This window comes from Chlamydotis macqueenii, chromosome 2 (assembly GCF_036417535.1).
Source record: "Chlamydotis macqueenii isolate bChlMac1 chromosome 2, bChlMac1.mat, whole genome shotgun sequence".
In the NCBI taxonomy this organism is placed as follows: Eukaryota; Metazoa; Chordata; class Aves; order Otidiformes; family Otididae; genus Chlamydotis; species Chlamydotis macqueenii.
Window position 1 is genome coordinate 97,706,982 of NC_141557.1, and position 15,053 is coordinate 97,722,034.

Sequence of the window (15,053 nt, forward strand, 5' to 3'; positions counted from 1 at the left end):
CAATAACAGCTTAATGTTTTCTGAAATCTGTGGTGTGCACAGAGGATATTAATAAGATCAGCAAAACTATTCACTATTTTGGTCTTATTTCAAGAGCAAATTGCAGCTGTCCTACACACAGGTGAATTTCACTGTAATTTTTTCTTGTGTTTTAATATGAAAGTCTTCGCTATTCACAGATATTTTTCCAGGAGACTAGGTAGAAGACCATTGTGAAACAAAGTACATCATTAACATGGCTAGCGTAAACTGTGACGTTTACTGTACTTGATGTTTAGTTTTTGAAAAAGAAAAGAGTAGGGTAAAACTACTGGTAGAAGATCCTGTCCTTAACACTCAGAGTACAGAATGACATTTTGTTGTCTGTGTCTCGTAAAACAGCTCCTCATAATATATGCTGTAGATTTTTGGTCTCTTGTCTTTTTTTTCTTACCAATTATACTGCTGATTCAGGTCCTGACTCTGCACAGCCACCAGCATGTGCCCAGTGGCTGAACTCTGGCTTTTCTGAACACGTATGGTGTTCCTTTTACCACCAGATTCTGCACTAAGATACTGAAGATTATTCAGGGAGAGGTGTTGGGTTTTTTCTTTTCCTTTTCAGTTTTTTCCTTTTCCTTTTCACTTTTTTCCTTTTCCTTTTCCTTCTCCTTTTTTTTTTAATCTTCATTGTATTGCTTCTCTTCGAAGAAAATTAATATTAACTTCAGACAGTCCAGGTGAAAGAGTACTGCTTTAGGGCTCCAAGGGTGAAATATAATTACAGAGGTCAGAAACATGAAGGTAGCATATTGTAAAGTCAGTAACTACTGGAAAAACTCCAACGAGCTGTTTATCAAAAAATGTAATGTGTCATAAGAAAAAGCATTAGGAAACTGGCAAGCAGTTTGAAGTATTTTGTATTAGTCTTTTTTTCTAACTAAGTTCTAATAAGCAGAAAATCTCAAGAACTCAGAAAGAGCTAAGAACCACAGTAACTGGAAATTACAAGGATCATCAAATACAGATTATAGACTCTGTGAAAACCAGTCTTCTGCTGATTCGTTATGGACCTACATAAAATTTGGGTGAAAATAATTAACTTTATAACACTAGAAAGAATGGATTATCCCAAGAGAGTTTCTCCAAAGTCTTCAGGCTACAAAATAACTGTAGTCCCTTATGTGACCTATTTTCTGTGTTTTGGCTGGTACAGCTGAACAGCTGCAAACCCTCTGATTGATCTCTCCTTCCCTGTTAGTTTTGCAGAGGAAAGCTGTTTGGCGTGTAGGGATCATGATTTATCAGGTTATTCCGAGGCTGCAGTATTTGCCCCAGGCGTAATTCTGGTGGAATAAGGGCTACAGCAGTAAGTGATATCCCCCTGCTGAAAGAACGAGCTGTGAATAATAGAAATTATCAGAGAGTTTTGTTTAGGCAAACTACAAACCCATCTTTTTCTTTTCTTGCTTCTTATTTTAATGTAACAGATGTCTTTTATCAGGACTTCTTCCCAATATCCAGTAATTTTGGAAACACAAAAATACACTTCTGTGTATTTTGACTTTTTAAAATTTGAAAAGCGTTTGGCACATATTCATGTTTCAGCAAGAAAAAGTTGGTGGTTTTTTTTTCCTTTTCATTTAGCATTATAGCAATACCTGTGGCTTTCCTGGCTGGGACACCTTTTGCTAACTTAATGTACTTACCATGTATTAGCTAGCCATAAAATATACTGGGTGTTTGGAGGGCGTGACTTCTACTTCAAAATTAATCTGATTGCAGATGTAGCTGCTGAATTGCTTCCTGTAATGTAGAGCAAGTACAGCAGCACTCAGTGCAGAAGCTCAGCCTGGCCAGTGATCTTTCCAAAGATCTGAGGCCAAAACAGATTGCTGTCTTGAGAAAATGTGTTTTGAAGTGACTTGTACAAAAAATTTTGTCTTCTTACACATTATCAATATACTATAGATTTTAATTTTCCACTAAGTGTTTTTATTATAAGTCTAGCCTGCTTGTGCTCTTCCCACACTTTTTTGATTCACCAATTCAGCAATTAATTATGCACCAGATTAGATGTCTCCTGCGAAGTCTGCTTTCTCCCCTTTTCCCCTGTTTTTCCCCTACGCACTTTCTCCCCAGGCTTGTTGCACAGGTGGAAAGAGGACAGGAGGCAGGGACAGAGAGGTGGGATCCGTTTTTCACATAGGAGAACATGGGGAGAAGCAGCCCTGCTGCTGATTATCAAAAGATAAAACAACAAAAACCAACACAACCACAGAGCGACAGCGAGATGTGTATTCACGGCATCTGCACAGCCATTCTGACTGAACCCACGTGAAACAGGCATAAACCCAGAATATGCTCTAAGCCATTTTCTTGTTTATTTGGGCAGGATTATTTTCCCCTAGACTTGTCGGCCCAGCATTCTTGTTTATCTTGAAACAGGAAGATCCTGCAAATTGTCTTTCCTTTTCTGCACACAGTTACATGTCTAACAGAAACATAAATTCAAGTTACATCCCTGCATCAATTCCTCTTGAAATTGATGAAGAAATATTACAGAAATTAGTGGTTTTGGACTGATCCAGATTAGTATTGAAATGTTCTTCCCTCCTCCTCATTCCTTGGTTTCCTCTACTCTGTCTCTGTGTGTGTATACTTTGCATTTTCTCTGTTCATTCTTTAAGCTGCCTCCTTTCCAGATTACTCCCTCTTTATTCATTCATTTTTAACTTACTATATCTCTCATCTCAGCTTTTGCTATTGAAAGCTTGCATTTACTCCTCCTTCATGGAAAAATGTTTGTCTTTCTCCCCTCTGCTGAGGACACATCTGTGTTTGGTTAACTAGAGTACTTCCTTTTCTGCTACCTTACCTCTGTATCTAGCGAGACGTGTGCCGATTTTGCCCAGCTAAGTGTTCTGTAATGTGCTTCTACAGCAAAAACATTAGGGTCACTGCTACTGGTTTCTTTTATTGCTGCAGCTTTGAAGTTGACCATATTACTGCAAAACATGCTGGAAGGCACACCCTCTATTTTCTCCCTGAAACGTCTAAGTCCAGTACAGATCAGATCTTTATCAACCCCTGAAACTATCTTTCTTTTTTCCTTGCTTTTTTCCCCCAGGAGCCTACCTTTCAAGTCTGTGTAGATACAGCTAACAGTGAGGCATCCAAATGTGCACCTACAACTGGGAAGACACAGTCCTTCTCACAAAATTCCACAATCTTAACAATAAAATAGAAATAAAAGGCTAAGGAAATTAATAAATCTTTAGATAACCATGCACATTCTTAATAGAACTCCATCATAAATGTTCATACATGCAAAAAATGCTTGTTTGGAGATAATGATAAGCTATATGTACTCCTGCTATACTTGCACTGTCAAAAGTTAAAATGGTCATATTGGTGTTGGAGCAGACAATGTATGTGTTTGTCCAAGCTGCTCAGTAGACTGGTTCATTCAGATTTGAGTACTAGTATTACCCTTCTCTAAGGCACTTTGCTTGACAGCTTTTCCAGCCACTGACAGTCGCCTGACCCAATCTTCACTTCCACTTAAACTTTTATACCAGCTTAGCACCTTCCCTGAGCCTTTGATTCATGTGTCAGCCTTCAAATATGTCTTCTTGTGCTGAAAAAAATATACAAAATACTTGATCTCCTTCAAACTGAGAACCCCAAAATAAACAGCAGAAAAAAATGTTTCGTATGACAGCCTGTCTCCTACAGAAAACAGAACTGTGAAGTGTATAGACAGATGGCTGCTACAGGCAAAGCATATTCTCAACGTGTGATAAATCAGATTTTTTTCATAAATATTCTTGTCATTTTTTAAAAATTGCTGTTATATAAAGATTATTATTAACATTGAGCAATGAGCTATCGATTTCATCCTCACTGCTGAATGGGAGAACATCATAATTCACTTGAGACTCTTCACTGGCAAGGCTCTTTTGAGCAGCAGGGAAGCCTGTTTTGTACTCCAAGAAATATCCTGGTTTTGGAGGTGACACACAGATTATAAATTGTAGAGCCAACCACCTTTGACAGTTTTAACTGCATTCTTTCCATTAACCTACACATGCTTATTTTTAGACTCCACACAACTGACACTTAAGGAAAAGCCTATTTATCCTCTCCTGAAATACGGAATTTCCACTGCTCACTGTTATGAACTCATCCCAACAATAGTGAGATTTCTAAACCAATGGTATTTTAATGTATGATATTTTATAGTGCCTTTCTTTTTCCTTTTGCTCAAGTCTCCTCTCTCACTGCTGTGTATTTTCCATCCACCAAACTTAACCACTGGCAGTATGAAATCAGCACATACGCACTCTTTAGTGCACAACCGCATCTCATAATTTAACAGTTGAGTTGAAAAACAGATTTTTTTTTTAAATAAAATGTACATTGTGAAAAGCTGAACTGCCTGAATTACTGTACTCCGTAATTGTGAATGCAAGAAAACCAGGTTTTATTTTCCCATACAGAGCTTACTTTTCTGTTTGGTCTCCCAAACTTTGGACACAAATTATTTTGTCCCACACTGCACAGTCAGAAAGTAGGACCCAGTGGGCTGTTTTCCCTTCTTATGTTTCTGTTCTTAATGGTCCCCTTGGTACTCTAATTCATTTTAAAAGAGCTGTGTCTGCTTCTGTAGCATGGGGGAACTGTCAGACCTGACAAACTGCTGAGCCTCTTCCCTTTAGCCATCCAGGCCAGGTCATAGATTAAAAAAAAAGAAAAATCTAGGAAAAAAAAAAAACAGAAAACCAAACATTTGGGAAAATTTGACACTGAGGCTTCAACCTGGCAAAGAAAAATCATGAGGCAGTTTAATTCTTTAACAAAAGTTAAATTCGTGGTGGTGAACACAGTTAGTGACCAAAGTCAAGCAAGGTGAGTGTTTGTCAGCACTGTTCAGTAGCCCAAGATGGAAAGCCTCTCACCAAAGGCAGTAACAGTTGCTGATTAGGAGTCTGACCTGTGAGGGAGAGGGTCTGTCACCTACAGTTGCCAATGTAACTGAATTTGTTAATAGTGCTCTTCTTTGTTCTTCTGGGGTATTCATTTTGTGTCTTCTGCCTTCACATCATTGTTACATGAGCTAATTAATCATCAAGTATCCACCTAATTTCAGTAGTGGGGTTTTGAGCAGATCTTGGATTTAGGGTTTCAGTCATGACTTTTCAACTCAAAACGAGCTGTAGCAGTCACAAGAAAGTTGGCTACAATATTCAAGCTATTGTAGGAATCCAAATCACACCCGTCATCTTTCACAGAGATAAAAGTCCCGTTCTTTAAATACTGCTTTGCAACTTTATTGATCTTTATTGACCTCTGTGCCTGGCAAGGTCATGCAGCAGATTCTCCTGGAAACCATGCTAAGGCACATGGAGAGCAAGGAGGTGGTTGGTGACAGCCAACACAGCTTCACCAAGGGCAGATTGTGCCTGAGCAATTTGGTGGCCTTCTGTGATGGGGTGACAGCATCGGTGGACAAGAGACGAGCAAGAGATATCATCTACCTGGATTTGTGCAAAGCTTTTGACACTGTCCCGCACAACATCCTTCTCTCTAAACTAGAGAGGCATGGATGTAGATGGACGGACCACTCAGTGGATAAGGAGTTGGCTGGATGGTCGCACTCAGAGAGTGGTGGTCAATGGCTCGATGTCCAAGTGGAGACCGGTCACGAGTGGCGTCCCTCAGGGGTCTGTGTTGAGCCCGGCTCTGTTCAACGTCTTTGTCGGCGACATGGACAGTGGCATGGAGTGCACGCTCAGCAAGTTTGCCGATGACTCCAAGCTGTGTGGTGTGGTTGACACGCTGGAAAGGAGGGATGCCATCCAGAGGGACCTTGACAGGCTGGAGAGGTGGGCCCGTGCCAACCTCATGAAGTTCAACCAGGCCAAGTGCAAGGTCCTGCATCTGGGTCATGGCAATCCCAGGCACGAATACAGGCTGGGCGAGGAATGGATTGAGAGCAGCCCTGAGGAGAAGGACTTGGGAGTGCTGGTGGATGAGAAGCTTAACATGAGCTTGCAATGTGCCCTTACGGCCCAGAAGGCCAACCACATCCTGGGCTGCATCAAGAGGAGCGTGGACTGCAGGTCGAGGGAGGTGATTCTCCCCCTCTACTCTGCTCTGGTGAGACCCCACCCGGAGTACTGTGTCCAGTTCTGGAGCCCCCAACATAAGAAGGACATGAACCAGCTGGAGAGGGTCCGGAGGAGGGCCAAGAAGATGATAAAAGGGCTGGAGCACCTCTCCTGTGAGGACAGGCTGAGAGAGTTGGGGCTGTTCAGCCTGGCGAAGAGGAGGCTCCGGGGAGACCTGATAGCAGTCTTCCAATACCTCAAAGGGGCCTACAAGAAAGATGGGGAGAGGTTGTTCAGTAGGGCCTGCTGTGATAGGGTGAGGGGTAATGGTTTTAAAATAGAGGGAGGTAGATTTAGATTGGATAGTAGGAAAAATTTTTTTACAATGCGAGTTGTGGAACACTGGAGCAGGTTGCCCAGAGAGGTGGTGGAAGTCCCATCTCTGGAAACATTCAAGGCCAGGTTGGATGGGGCTCTGAGCAACCTGATCTAGTCAGGGATGTCCCTGCTCCTTGCAGGGGAGTTGGACTAGATGACCTTTGAAGGTCCCTTCCAACTCTAACCATTCTATGATTCTATTATTCTATGATTTTGTAATGCATGGGGGTTTTGTACAGGTGTATGTAGTAGCATTGTGTATGTGCACTAAAATAGAATCTGCCAAACATCCCCTGTGTCGTTCTGCCATTAGAATGAGTTTGTTTCTATTTTATTGTTAAGATTCTGGAATATTAAGAGAAAGACAGTGTCTTCTCAGTTGTCAATGCACATCTGTATGCCCCATTGCACAAGAAGAAAAGCATTCAGGAGCACGCAAGTGAGAACTAGGAAGAATATAGACAAAGAAGAGCAGCAATGGTGCTGATTAGTTATAGTAACTCGCAAAGGTGAATGAATGAGATCTACAACTCCCAAATTCTTACATTTAGTAAAATATGTATTAGTATATGATTTAGGTTTTTTGATCGGCTTAACTCTTATGAAGCAAGAATAATATTCTGCCGATGTGTGCAATACTCTTCACAGTGGCGTATAAACCTGTCTCACTTCCTGAAGTTCTCTCATAACCAAAATAGTGGCAATTTTTTCCATTATTTTATGGATTTGCATTCACTTTTTTTCTGTTCTGTCTTACTCTGTTTATGTTATATTATTTGCTTTGCAGCCTTTTTAGGTAGGCTCTGATGTCCTGTATGTACTCAGCGCAGCTATTATATTTGTCTAATTCATGTTTCACATATAAGCTACACCTTAGTTTGCACCTCTGCTATTTACAAGAAAACAAAACTACCTTTCATTATTTGTTTGGTATTTCCTTCAGTACTGTCCTTTCCTGTTTCTCAGTTTCATCTTCTGAGAAGACAAAAGAATTTGGACTCCTTCTGGGGAGCTTAAGCAGTATTTATACTTTGCGTAGAAATCCCTGCCCCTTTGTCTGCAGGCACTTCGGTTTCACCAGTTAGTTCCCTGGTGCCAAAAGTCCTACGTCTGCATGTGTACATGTAAGTGTTCCCCATGTAAGTGGAAGTTCACCATGCATGTTGTACGTCTGGCCTTTCTCTGCATGTATCACTTCAGGCATTCAGTTTAGTGTATGTTGTCAGAGCAAGTCTAATACATACAAGTAGAATAAGGTCCGCTGAAAACAGCAGTGTCAGATGCTTTTCTTAAAAATGTAGAGGAAATGTTATTGGTTCAGCCACCCTGACTGGGATGTTCCACACTGGCCTACCTTTTGTGCTCTGCTACCTTTTTCTTTCTCTTTGTAGCCCAACATATCCAGGATGGTTTCTGTTAGGACCAACAGCAGTTTGTGCAGGTGTGATGGTGCTTCAGTTCCTCAACATTTACAGTTCCCTGTGTCCTCGATAAGACATGTGTTATGCTACTAAGGATTACTACAGCTGCACTGTCTGGATGTCCCAGTTCGAAAAGTTTAGAGTAGACTCTTCACAGATTTGGTCTGAAGCTAGGAAGGTGGTTTGCTGCACTGGAGAGACTCTGGTGTGTGACTCCCTAGCACAGCTAATCCTTTTCTGGGCATCCTAAGCTGAAGGAAGGTGAGGTTTCAGACACACCTCTCTCCTTAGCTTTTTCCTTGGAGTAGTGTTTGTGGCTCACTGCTGAGTATGTGGCTGCTTTGAATCTCATTCGGAAGCGCGCCGTCGAGAGTGCAGATGCCAACCACTTCAAAGCCAGGCACCATGCCTGCATCCTTTTGCATAGCACACCTCTACATTTTTAATCTGAGACACGCAGAAACTAAACACTGAAAAACAGCACTTGAGGCATCTCTTTTGTCTGTTGCGTGTTGCAGGAAATGGGCTTCACACTAAATACCTTAGCTCTGCCCATTTCAGCACGTAGCAGGTCGAGGCAGCCCCATCCAGCCATGGGTTTAATCATCAGGCAGGCTGGCAGGAGGCAGGGCAGCCCTTCTTTGCATGAGCAGCTCGGACAAGCCGACAGGATCCAGGTGTGCCCAGTTCCCTGACCGGACTGTCCTCTTTTGTTGTTGAGTCACGGGAGCACTACCTGTACTTGCTAATTGTCACTTCCCACCTCTAATCTCTCTGTGCTGGCTATTTCCTTTGCATGCTGGTGCTCAGAAATATCTAGTATGGCGATGCTAGCCCCACACAGCATAAGATATCCTCCAAAGTCATTGTATTTCCAAGACCGTTCAACAGCTGGAGACACCTCACTTTTCAGAAAGTGTCTACTTTTAGAAATCTGAGTCTTCCCTTGTTTAGTTTACTTGTAAATAGTTTTTAGGTATACTAAAAGTACTAAAGAAATACTTTATTGAAGTTTATGCCTTTTAAATTCTTGCAGGTAGATATCCAGGACACATTTATTTCTAAATTCGATACTAAAGTCATATTCCTCTTATGATCATTTCTCCCCTTGTTACAGGGCTTCTCCTATTTCATCAGCTGCTCTGGCTCTGAACAGGGAGAGTCGTATGCTGATGAACCTGTCACAGCTCTTCAATAAAGTGTGTTGTCCCCATTACAACCAAGCAGAGGGATGAAGATTTTATTAATATTTCATTAAAACTTTTATCTACGTGGTTCACTCCCTCCACAATGCTTCTCTTAATATTGTGAGTTTCTGATCTGCAGAATTTTTATTGGCATTGGTATTACAAGTATCCTGAGGACAGTTTTACCTTTTTATCTGTTTGTATTTCATGTCCTTAATTATCCTCTACAAGTATCTTAAGTCTACTTTCTCTATCCTTTGATGAGTATAGTAACAGTTCACAATCTTATATCACCTCCAGATTTGGTGGACATACATTTTTTCCTGTAATACCATTAAGAAGTACATTTTTAACATGATCCATTTTAATTTTTTATGACAGGCAATACCACATGTGTCAGAAGATGGTGTGAAGTCTTCATACACATGCAAATCATGCTGTTATGTACCCATACAGCAAATTTGTTTCTTTTCCACAGCTGTCTGTGACTGACTTACAGCTGCATTGTGTCCTGTCACAGGTTCTGAGTCCATTCCACCTGAACTTGCAAAAGGGATCCCTGAAAGTATTTAGTTCCCAGGTTTCACTGAAGACCAGTGATGGATGTGTTCCCAGTTCCTTTGAAGTCCCAGGATTTTGTCATTTCAGTAACCTGTTTTGGTAATTTTTCTTCCTACCCACCCCACACACCTGTTTGTGAAATTTCACACATCACTGTCTGGTTCCATCTGCAGCTGCACATTTCTGCAGAGATTTTAATGTCATTTTGACAGTGTAATATCTAGGGTCTGAATAAGGATAGAAATATTTTCTGGGAAACTTACTGAAGATCTCTATTCTCTGCCTGGAACCATACTGACCACACAGTAACAAAAGTTAAAGGGCACCTCTGAACCGTTTCAGCTGTATGTCACCATAAAAAAAAAAAAGTAAACAAATGTTATTTAGAAGGAGGTTAAGTACCAACAGCTATTTTTTCCTGGGAATTAAGAGCCATAAAGATTAATATTTGCTGGTCTAACAGAGTACTTAAGAAAAGGCTTAAACACGGAACTGATTTTTGCTCAAATAAGAGCAAGACTGCCTGCAATGATAATAACAAATTCACTCTTCCAAGCAACTAAATTTTTAAGTGGAATGACAAGTACGTATTTTACTAAAAAAGAGAACTGTCAGTTTTAGTATAAAGAAGATAAACTTAGGGTGTCTTTCCCATCAAAATAAAATGCAAGGGGTTTGTTATACTTTGAACTATGTTGTCTTTCAAAGACTAACAAGCATTTTCATTTTTAATTTCTATAAGTTTAAGATTTTCAAATTCTCAAAACAGTGAAAAATGGGAGGCAATTACAGATTTAAAAGTCTTGAGATTATTTAGAAACATTCTCTTCATATGGGAAGTACACTTCGTATCTGTGGATGTATTTATTTGTATTAGTATTCCAAACAAAAAATACTTACAATTATTATTCCAGCTATTTTAAGGCTGAAAATATATTCCCACTGCTGACTTGTATTTCTTAAAAAGACTGAAGTATATACAGAGTGAAGCAGTAGACCGTGAACCACATTCAGCCATTGAAATATGTGTGCTGGGAAAATGTTATTGGATTTAACAGCTAAAGGTGTTTCCTTACAACAGACGGATCTAATAAGACCTTAAAGGATGTGAGGCTAAATTCAAATAATGTTTATGTACGGAGGGTAAGATGTCTTTGTGAGCAACAATCTATGGCAATAACAACAATTTATTTGGATGGAAAATGGCAGGATGGACGTAGCCTCATGGTGCAACGAAGGGAGAGTGCCTCCGTGCCTGGTGCTTCATGCAGAGACTGCTGGGCTCACCACTTACCACCCAGCTGATCTGGTGCCTTCTGTGTGGGTCACATCCCTTCTCACCAACTAGAAATGCTGTGATTGTAGACAGGCTTAGGCAGGGATAGGTTAATAAACACGTAGGCAGCAGTGACCTGTAACCAACCACCCTGAGCTGCACGATCAGAATTTTTTAGTAAGATAGTAGTACACAAAATGAGATCGATATACAATTAATCGGATCCTTTCACTTAACAGTGCCATGTAGATTGTGGTAGAGATGGTCGAATATATTTTCAAGGATGGTTTTTTTAAAAAAAAAAACAACACTAAAAAATCGTATACATTTGAGACTCACTACCAAAGCTACTGGCCACCATCACTGCAACGCATCACTAGCAACCTAACCTACATGTTTTATCTTTTTCTCACCAATTGAAACCTATTGTTTCAGTTACTCTTTTCTTAAATAATAAAAGGTCAATTAACACCCAGTGTTCTTCACAGAAGCATTTTATTAATGTTATTGAGTGAGGTCTGATAAAAACAATAAAGAAAGATAATTTATTCTTTACAGAAGGGTGTATTTACAGACAGATAAATTTAATGTTTTGTCTCAGATCTTAAAAATTTATCTCCAGCACTCTGGTTTCATAACATAGGAGAGGTTATTTTGTTTCAGAGTCTAGCTGCCTTAGTTACACACTATGTCTTTCACTGTTGTTTTGTCCAAATTGGTTTTGGGTTCCTGGCTGCTGCCCACCTACAAATGTCACAGCTGGCTAAGCAAGGTGCGACTTTAGTGTTTACCTGATATACTATCTACCCAAAATTGTATGGATACAGCACTTTTGCCCTGAGTTATCAATCTCTGAAAATGAAGGTCTAAAATAAAACTGATGATGTAGCCTTAGCTACAGAAGAACTCAAAGTCATTTCTGTTACAGCACAAAGTGGGGACATTTTTTTCCCTCTGCAGCATTGTGGGATGCTTGCACTGAATAATTTCTTTGATGTGTAAATGCACCTTAAGAAGGACATTAAACATTTCAAGTAATTGGTGTGAACATGAAATCTCTCATTAGTGTCTGCTAGACAGCTGCAAAGTGCAGATAAGAAAATGCATGTGCTAGTACAAGAAAATATTCCAAAATTCTTGAGGAAAGCTTTCTGCCTAGAAATACCCCTCTTCTTTTTGCTCTTCCAGTCTGTGTCGATGCAGCTTGTGTCTACTGCAAAAATTCTGATTAAGTGGAAAAGTGAAGCATTATGTATGTTAATCTCCTTGCCACAGAAGCTTTTCCTTATAGTGACATGACATCCAGGATCTAGGCTGCAGACCAAAGTTATTTTCCCGCCTACTTGCAGAATAGAATTTGAATGGTGCTTATTTAAAACACTTTAATTTGTCACATGTTTGATTTTGAAATGCGATTTCAATAACATTGACTGAAGTCCATTCTGAAACTGATGTGACTGTCTAAAATGAAATGACAACATTAATTAACATTCCACTTCATGGTTAATTAAAATAGATTATATACTAAGAAAAAACAAACTTCATCTCCTAGAACTAGTTAATTAGTCTTCTCAAAGATGCTTTTATGAGTTCTGTTGCTTTCACAAGTTTAAAATCTGTCTATTGGAGTAACATGGATGTAAAGAAATCATCTGGGCTGTTTCTAGGAAAGGAGAAAATTTACTTCTCCATACATACTTCTGGCAGTTTCTGAGAAAGCCTGCGTGGATAAATTCACCCTTCCTGAGACTGAGCAAGTTGTCATTAGGAATTAAGTAAGAGCCTTGGAAGGGAAAGGAATTTCATAACAGGCTGATTTTCAGCGTTCATTGTGGTTACTTGCTGCATGGAGGAGAGAAGGGCAGTCAAGTGTATACTGCCAGTATAACCATATTGAATGCTGTAGTTTAGTGGGGAGATCAGAGATGAAGGCTGGAAACAGAACTTGAGTCCTTCAGAGATCTGGATATTTTCCAGATACATGGCAGAGTTGTGCTGCTCTAGTGAAAATCTCAGCTTTTTTTAGTGGTGCTCAGAAAGCGGGATAGTGTGATATCCTTTGTAGTGCAGAATCCCAAGGTGATGAGAGCAGGTCTCCGAATTTTCTAGAGTTGTGACCTGCATTATGCATTAACCACTGATTTTTTTACAGATTTATTTTAAAAATTTCCAGACTTCTCTGAAGATTACCTTGTTTCATATAGATTTAGTACTGATGAGAGTTTCAATTGGTAGTTTTGGTGAATGAAGATATATGTCTCCCGACTGGGATTAAGGCAAATTTTTCTTCTACAGTGGTCTGCAAGGAAATTAAGATCAGCAGGGAGAAGGAACTTCTGTAGGTAACGTGTTTCGATCATAATAATTTGTCTAGTTATGGCTTTTCTGTAAGCATGCAGACCATGCTGATGGATAGGGAAGTTGAATCTAGCAGCCAACAAGAGTCCAACACCTCCTGAGTCTTTTAAGCAAGAACAGCTCTAGCATCCTACTGAATGGGGTTGCAGTACAATAGATATTTTACAGAGGAAATGTTCTGTTGCCAATGAGGCCAGAAGAGAAAATGCTAGTTTAGTGTTACTTATAAATAAAGTAAATTTTTAAAGACCACAACAGATGTCATCAGGTAATCAAAATCTAGAACAGTGCTTGCACTAAGGTATTCCTTAGGTCAATCTTTTTGCCTTTATGTGTCTAATATCCTGGGCCATAAAAGGTTTTCCCACTTTTGGATCTTTCTGATATTCAGAACAAATGTTTTCCTTTAGTGCTATAAGAAGAACCATAGCACAGCACCTAGTAAGAGGTACAATTGTAAATGATGCTGAGACTATAAATTAAATATTTGATGCCTGGCTTGTCTTCCTCAATCCAGGAGAAAGCAAGCGATTAAGATGCCTGTTTTAGCCATTAGTGATAACTATCTATTTGACTCAAGTTTTAAGTATGTAACAAAATTAAGTTTAACCTGGAACATTTTTTGTCTTCCTGCATTAGTCTGAAATTTTTGCTTCCATTTCAGACCTGATGACGAGCTCATAAATCCATAGATCTATTTGCTTTTTTCCACTCAATCTAACAAAATATACCACCTCCTTCTACAAAACCTGCTTTTTTTATGTTATTAAAACACTAGAGCTGGAACAACACTAATATTGCATATCTTTTGGGAAATTTGTTCTCTGGTTGAGTTTAGCAAGGGGAAATATTTGTAGATGTTTCACTAAAAACCTGGGGGTTATGCTCAATTCTGCCTAAAATATCCTTCTGTAACCTCATGAGTAAAATACATGTTACGTACTTACTCCTGGAGGCCTTGACTGATGCTAAGGAGTTTGAATGTTCAGAAATATTACCATACAGAAGTGGGAGAGCTGCACAGCTCAGTGAATATTCCTCCAAGCTACAAATAGCTTTTGGAAAAGGTATCAAATGCAATTTTAAACTACCCAAATACACACAATTCATAACCTTGCTGTCTTGCATTACCAATTATTTTTGAGCTTTTTAGAGCCTAATCTAACTTTTGTGCCAATTACTGCAATCTGGGTTATTTATTTTCAAATACAGTATTAAGGCAAATACAAAAATACCTATGCACAGAGAAAAGATACAAGTTAGCTAGCCTTTTAATCAGGCAAACAGAAAGAGCATGATTTACTGAGTGACAATCAAAATTATCAATGCCCACATTAAGAAGCAAGACAGAACATTTTAAATACACCCATAATTAGCCATTAGGCAACCTTGATCATATAGTAAATTCCTCTCTCTTTGCAACCCTTAATTCAAAACTAGATGGCTTTCTCCACAGTGTACTCTAGGGCAGATCACTTTCATTTGCATAATAAAAGAGAAAGTTATTTCTGTGAAGGTATCACTGGATAAAAGATGTTGTCTTATTGATGCAACAGGGCCAATTATTTAACCCTAACTGTCTCTTTTGGCCTGCAAATCTGTGGGTTCTGTGCTTTGAGCGTCAACATAGAATTCATCAACCCAGTAACCGAGTTTACATATATGAGAGATACTGATTAATACACAGAATTTACCTGTTATGTTCGTTATTTTGATGAGACAGTCAAGAGCTTATGTAACTAAAGTTGAAGACAAATGCCTACATTAGCATGATTTACAG

The 15,053-nt window shown here is 39.5% G+C and overlaps 2 protein-coding genes across 2 annotated transcripts in view; one reads left to right on the forward strand and one right to left on the reverse strand.

Annotated features, from left to right (window-relative positions):
- The window catches only part of GABBR2 (gamma-aminobutyric acid type B receptor subunit 2), a 488,684-nt gene that overhangs the window by 371,027 nt on the left and 102,604 nt on the right, over positions 1-15,053 (forward strand). The gene's annotated exons all lie outside the window — the stretch shown is intronic.
- ABITRAM (actin binding transcription modulator) overlaps positions 6,326-15,053 on the reverse strand; it is a 301,888-nt gene continuing 293,160 nt past the window's right edge. Inside the window, exon 7 of the mRNA XM_086740489.1 lies at positions 6,326-6,359. The gene's annotated coding sequence lies outside the window, so the exon portion shown is untranslated. The remainder of the gene's footprint in view (positions 6,360-15,053) is intronic.